The 7575-nt window shown below is 37.8% G+C and overlaps 1 long non-coding RNA gene across 1 annotated transcript in view; it reads right to left on the bottom strand.

The window, feature by feature from the left end:
• Window positions 1-5132: 5132 nt before the first annotated feature.
• The window catches only part of LOC109958180 (uncharacterized), a 30982-nt gene continuing 28539 nt past the window's right edge, over window positions 5133-7575 (bottom strand). The window contains exon 3 of the long non-coding RNA XR_002274640.1: window positions 5133-6015. This is a non-coding gene — a long non-coding RNA (uncharacterized LOC109958180). The remainder of the gene's footprint in view (window positions 6016-7575) is intronic.

Raw genomic sequence — 7575 nt, 5'->3', positions numbered from 1 at the left:
CGGAAAATAAGGTTTTGGTGTTTATGGAGCGGCTTCAAATCCAGAACTGAAATGTTTCAAATAGTGATATATGCAACAGAGACGATGATACTTGTTGGCGTGTCCACTCAGTTCGATGGTTCGGAGCTACTGTGTTGTTGTTGTAGTTGTGAAAAGCTGTTTTTCTTCACAAAGCAATAAAATCATCATAGAATCTGTAATTGAATTGGGTGTTCTACTCTATAGTGTTACAAATTGTTGGTGATTTAATAAAATCCAGAAAACATCCCCCATTTTATACTTATTCCTATTGACAAACAGAGCAAAGAAGGGAACAAACCTGGGATTTGTGGAACTGTTACATAGTAACAAGAGCTGGTAGTAACCCTTTCTGTCCTTGATAAACATTTATAGAAAATACATTTCCTTGACAAGAAAGGGTAGAGGTTATATCACAGACATTCTAAGATGTGTGTGAGAGAGAGACAGAAGCTGTCGTCAGCAACTCTCTCAGCAGCTGGCATCTCTAGCAGATGTGAATGCCCAAAAAGCTGATGCTTTCTGTCAGTGATCACATCCAGCAAGATGAGAGAAAAGAAAAGAAAAAAAAACAGAGAGAGAGAGAGAGAGAGAGAGAGAGAGAGAGAGAGAATACCTTCACCATAGCAGTGTTCAACATTGTGCAACCTTTATAAGCTGCACTGCTGGAGGAGTTAAATAGTCTGGAAGCCACTGGGTTCAAGTAAATAACGAATTTATTATTGAGGTGATGAGCACTCAGTGTGGTTGGCCCTCCTGCTGTGAGGAGATTTATGACTACACACACTGTGATATGAACTTCTGCTGATGCATATGACATGTTACTGAAGTATGTTTATGGGAAGCCAAAGAGGGATGGACTGTGAAAGGGCTGGGTGTTGTGGGAAATATATATTGAGAACAAAAAGAACAACAAACCTTTTCTTTACACATCAAAGAATAGCACATGGTAACTATGGTGTAAACATCACATAAAACGTAACCAGAACAGGCTGCACAACAATTTAGAATTTCCACCCATTTCATCTAAAATTAAAAACATAACGTATTTTATTTTGCTTGTTACAAACCCTGCCTCTTTTACTGTATGATAACAACCTACTTTAACAAAGCCAAGCTGAGAACAAGCTGTGTAAGACAGCTTGGTAATGAATTTTTAATGCATTTGTGAAGAGCAACATCTCCTGTACTCCAATGTCCATTAAGGCACCTCAGCATATTCAGTAAGGCACCATGTCATAGCCTCTCATACCCGAGTACAAGGTTAAAGGGCTTCACAGTGTTCCACCCACATGGTACAGAGTAGCAATTACAGGTTAAGTAGCCACAGAGGTTTCAATTATATGAAGTTAATCTCCAGTGGATAGATGTCTGTTTTTGTATTACCCAGTCTGGAGGCTAAGGGATCAAAACAATCCATCATGTCACTGCTGGTATAAACCGGTGTGTGTGTGTGTGTGTGTGAGCAAAAGGTTCTATCTTTACTGGAGATGGACAGAATATGTGTACCTCTGAAAGAACTTAAATAATTGTATGTTACATGTTCTTACAGTATTTTACCCACTACTTGTGGGATTACATAGTTCGCATTTCAGTCAGTTAGTTTATATTTATGTATTTGTAATGACATGTACTATATGTCACAAATGGAAAATCTAAATAATCCATAAGTACCATTTATTTAACCGAAAACTATATTCTATACAGTATGTTGAGCTCAACAAGGTCATACAAAGTTCCAAAGAGAAGTGCAAAACTTGTTGCAATTGTTAAAAATGAAGTTAATAAAATGATCTACCCTGACATCAGAGGGTAATTATGTATTATGATATATAGAAAACAATTATAATGGCTCAGTCCATTTTGATCTACAATACTAAGGTCAGTAACATGAAACAGACAACCCAAAAACTAAAATCTATAGTGTTTTTGCAGGCCACGTTCATTATATACATGACATCACACTTCCCTCCACTATGCAAAAATAAAGTCAAACTATTTTCAATACAGTGGCTGCCATCTTGTGTTTTTGAAACCAGATTCTTCGCAATAACGACCGGAAGTGTAGCGACAGTATCGGCCCGCTGATCAAAGCTGTCAGTTCAGCTGAAATACACCTTTTTTATATCATCAAATAACTTATTAAAAACAAACTTCACCACATGTAAAATCACAAAAGTGACCTCTGGGAAAAATTATGGAGAAGGAGGGATTTATGACCTATACAGCAACCAGCCACCGGGAGGTGATCACATCGCTATGGTTAGTCCTGGGAGCTCTTGGCCTGTCCATTATTGTTTTTACAGTCATTGGTTCATCCCTACACATCCCCATCCCCCCTTTTCTATTTTTCTTTTTTTTTTCTTTTACAAATATGAATTCATTATCTTCGCTGTCTGTTCAGTTTGTTCCAGTGGTTTGAAAAGATTCTACTTCTTCATTCACTGGTATGGCTTGAAGTGACAGTTAGCAGAATCAGTGTTAATGTTGCTAAACGTCTATGAACTAGGCTATCTCTAGATGATCTGTTGTACATTACGCAGAACACTGACTGTACTTAGAGGAGAGACAGGCCTGCCCCAAAAGAGCATAAAACATGTGGCTCACTTTTCTATATTGATCTCTAATAGGTTATTTGAATTCAAATAGCACACATCATTGCACACATTTTTAGAATCTAAGGAAAAGGTTTATTTACTGTCGAACCCAAGCATGGCTAAGTTACATGTCCCGGGACATATTCTGCTTATTGGAACACTAATAAGTTCCATGGTCAAGCAACGTAAATCTGAAATGACAATGCAAATTCAAATTAGGTCCGCATGTACACATACAAGATGCTGATACACATTCAGAGAGGGTGGTGCATTCATAAGTAGAGCTGGGGGGTGTTGAATATGAAATCCTAATTTAGTGTTTTAACTCCAGGGAAAGAAGAAGCCCAGTGAAAAATGATTATGTTAAAATGACATAGGGAACAAATATTCCCATTTCAATATAAAAGCATAATATTTTGCCTGGATATATCATGCACATATGAAAGATAAAATAACACAGCATAGATTTATGACTTTAATAATTTCTTAAATGAAGCTAAATACCACCACCCCCCAATCTAGCCTTAGAATAATCCTCACATACATTGTAAAATATAACATGATTTAAATAATAAAGTGTTGCTAAAGAAAATATACAACAATGATAGGCATGGTTTTTATTTTTTACCCTGTGTAAAATCATTGTAGTTTTTCATACTGGATATTGTGTGTTTTGTGGAATAAAGTGGGTTTAACTGCAGTTAGCAAATCCATCATTATGACCTAGTAAGTAAACGTTACAAAATTTTTATTTACTGCAGTAACTCATAATCGTCAGCTGTTAATTCTGATGCAGTCCTGATTATGAAATTATCTAAATCTAATAATTCTGAATTTCTGTGTCATGATTACAATATCAATATACTCTACTTTTCTCTACATTGTATTCCACTCTAACACTCTGATAAATGAAGGAATTGATATAAAAATCTGTATATTACTGTATTTCTATGAACTGTAGAGACTGTGAGAAAAATGAGGAGAAAGATGCATAACTCTGATATGAACCTACTGCACAAGGTGTAGTGTAAAGAATACAGTGTATATAATATTCTTCCAGCATACACTGAACCACAGAACCCCGCCAAAATGTAAGGCCAGAGATAAATCTGGCTCTGTTGCTATGGAGACTAGATGAAGCCTGTATGCTAATAAAGACTGAATGCTCTTGTAATTGTTGAAACATCTCATTGAATGGCATGGCACCTGGTGTCCTTCCATTAGACACACAGTACAGTATTTGTTGTTACTGATGGAGCTGAACGATAGTAATCCTGCTACATGACTTGAGGATTTTACCTTGAGCCACTTGCATGTATTTGAGGCCTGTGTATGAACATAAACGTGTATGGCTAATTAGTGCTGTTGTAAGGCTTTAACATTAAACACATTAAATACTGGCTGCAATGTTTGTTAGAAGTCATATTATTCATACTGTAATATATTTCATTAAAATATTGCATTGTGATGTCTATTCCGAAAAATGTTCTGTTCAACATGTTTACAGTAGCTGAAACATGCAGCTGCTCTTAATAGTTGACAAATTCTCTAAAGGGAAAGTATTCCTTTCAGTGACACCTACAGTGGACACACACACAGCCTTGCGGTCATCACTTACACGGTCTGTACACAGACTTAGCCTAACCTTAACCAGAACCGCTACTTCCCTAACCTTAAACCTTAAGAACACAATGTATATATGCTATAGCTATACACACTATGCTATGCATACAGTATTCACGCATACCATAATATCCTATGATGTCACATGACAGTAATGTCAGGTGCTTCTCCATACAAAGTGAAAGGAGAATGATGACATTTTGGAGGATAAATATGCATTTTGCATTGGAAAACTGTTTCCACTATCAGGGGTGGCACGGTGGCCCAGTGCGAAATTGTCACCTTAAAACAAAAAGGCCCTGGATTTTAACATTGCTTTTTGGAGGTTTATATGTTCTTATGTAGAGAAGTCAAAAAAATCCAGCTTCCTTCCACCATCTACAAAAATTACTGGTGTGAATGTTCATGAATGTGTTTCCTGCCTTTTCTGCTCAGTGTAAGCTGGAATACCTGCCAGACTCTCTGTGACCCTGAATAGGAAAAAGTGAATATGGAAAATGTATGAATGAATGACTGAATGAATAATATCATAACTGGATAAAATGGATGTGGCCATTAAAATCAAACAGACATTCTGCAGCTCTACAGTATAAAAACCCCCTTGGTGAGAATGGATGTTTTACATATTCAGCCTTTTTCAGACCAAAGGAATACCTGATGAATCCAAAAAACTGTCCTTAACTTATATCTCATAGTACAATGGTAGGCTTTGTACAAGAAATCAGTGGATGTAATGATACACAGCTAGCTAGTAAGTGAATGAACTGAATAAATACAGCTCTAGAGATGCTTTGGTTTGGAAATACTCCAGTGTCTTGTAATTCAAATGAGTGCACATTAAAAAAAATTAATTCAGGCAAATTAAAGTAACTTTATTGTCCTTTATGTGTGTGTGTTTGTGCGCGCACATCCCTTAGGTTCAAAATCAGGAGGCTTCCCTTACAGCATCTTCTTTTCTGCATTTCCTGTGCTTCTCTGTTTGTTGCTTTAAGGCCCCACCTCTTGCCTGTCTCCTTAAACTGTTTTTCCTGTAAACTGCCCTAAATGCTTTCCCTTTATTGCCTTTGAAGGGTGTGTTAATTTGTTACTTCATATTTATATATACATATACATACATAAACACAGACGCATTCCGCTTTAAAATGAAAAGATTGGCTAAGAAGAATCACCAAACATCCAAAAATGACCTAATGCTAATCTTGGTTTGTGAACTACTTTTGCGGCCATACCTGTTTAAGAAAAACACTAAGTCTCTGTGCTGTATTTATGAACTCTCTGTTTTCTCCCCCTTCTCTGCCTTTCTGTTCCATCCCCTTCTTTCTCTAACTTCTCCCCTCATCTATCCTCACATTCTCTTTCTTTTTCTTCTGGTTTTTGCTCAGTGCCAGGTCCCGGTGGTTGGTGGTCCCCTCTCTCCAGATGGCCCGCTCTGATCATTTATTGATGACAGGAGAACACAGGAAGGCCTTCCCAGCTGCTGCTGCCTGGCACCGCACTCAGTGGGCACTCTCATACTCACACACAAATAAACACAGTGACTCACACACATGCATGCAGTGTTAGTAGAACAGACTCACACCCTGTCACACATACAGACACACACAGACAAATCTTTTCCCCTTCGTCTCCTTTTTGCGGTGTCACACATCTCCACACTGCTCTCTTCTACTGTCAGGCGTGATTCTGCGCTGCACTTTTGCACCCTCTCCCTCCCTGCACCTCTCTCTTCCTGCCTCCAGCTCTTCTCCTTTCACCTCCTGCTGTGATGATACTGACTCTGCCACACAGGAATAGACAGAAAGAGAGACAGAAGGTGGTAGGGGGAGAGAATGTGAGAGATGTGTGTAAGATTTTAATGCTTGCAAGTACAATGAATGTGCTGCAGTTTAATGAAAATGTCTTTGAGGGAAAAAAAAACCTGAATATGAGAGAGGCACCCCTTACACAAGCTGCCTGTTTATATCAAATCAAATTGCCAAATATGTTTTGAGGGAAATGTAAGTGCTGTCTGGGTTCTGGATTTAATGAGAGAAACACTACATTTTCCTACCACACAGAGTTAGTTAATTAATTAATTAATTTAACTAACTAATCATTTTACCAGGGAAACTTCACTAAGATTAAAAATACAGAATGCCCACAGAACATCCGAAAACTGGGCTAAATCAACAGCAAAATCCATCCCAGTTACAGTGATAGTGAAGTGACAGTGAGCATCACTCTTTTAGCACAGATTTAAATCTACTCAGAGAAACAAGTGATTGAAGTGTAGGTTGTTCCACACTGAAGGAGCTGCATAATTTAGGGAAGTGGCCTGGGTTAACGGTCAACGTACAAAGGATTTTACCACCAGAAACTAGACTTTTGAAACACCCTAGTCCTGGGTGTGGTTCAGTTTAGGTTACCAAAACACTCCAGTTAACCCAGGATTTGGTTAAACATTGAAAAGAATAAACACATTTTGTCTTGTGCCTTTTAAATATATAACTAAAAGCAATGTGATTTAATTACTCCAGCATATTTTGTATTGCGACAGTTTTGTAGGAAAACAAAATAAAAAATTAAATAAAATGGTTTGTCTTGTAAATACATTTATTGGAAATGTTTCCTTATTATATTGATAAAATCTTGTCCTGGTTCAAGAATACAACGTTGTGAATTCACCCTTCACTCTAATCATCCAGGCCACCACCCACCCGCTGCCTCTATGTTCCTCTGTTCCTACTCTATAAGAAGCAGAAAGCTAAACTCTTCTTGAAGTACTTCACATCACCTTATTGCCACTTAGTGTGGAGTCCCTCTTCATGCTCTTGTCCTAGTACTTGGCCCTGACGTATTAAAAAGAATAGTATATCTGTATCTTGAGGCCACACCTTAGTACTTGAACTGTTGGGCTTGTTAAAAGGAAACAGCACATGGATGTCTGGAATAGACCCAATGTGACCAGTGTAAACAAAACACAAGACAAAGAAACAAGCAGCAGAGGTGCACAGCTCCTGTTACATCCGATAGGCAATGAAACTGTCCCTCTGTTCTTGTGGAAATGGAGTCTGTAGAGATGGGTTTCTCCTTGATTTAGTTTATTTACACATTACTTGTTTTCTTTTTCCAATCATATGTGTTTTTCATTGTCAGTTCAATTGAGTTCATTTCAGTTTTATTTGTATAGCGCCAAATCACAACAAAAGTCATCTCAGGACACTTTACAGAGTAAGGTCTAGACTCTAGACCTTACTGTTATCATTATTATTACAGAGGAAAAACCCAACAAATCCCCCTTAAGCAAACACTTGGGGACAGTGGGGAGGAAAAACTCCCTTTAACAGAAGAAACCTCC

The sequence above is a fragment of the Monopterus albus genome, unplaced genomic scaffold, assembly GCF_001952655.1.
Source record: "Monopterus albus unplaced genomic scaffold, M_albus_1.0 scaffold31.1, whole genome shotgun sequence".
In the NCBI taxonomy this organism is placed as follows: Eukaryota; Metazoa; Chordata; class Actinopteri; order Synbranchiformes; family Synbranchidae; genus Monopterus; species Monopterus albus.
This window is presented reverse-complemented; position numbering and strand designations above follow the sequence as displayed.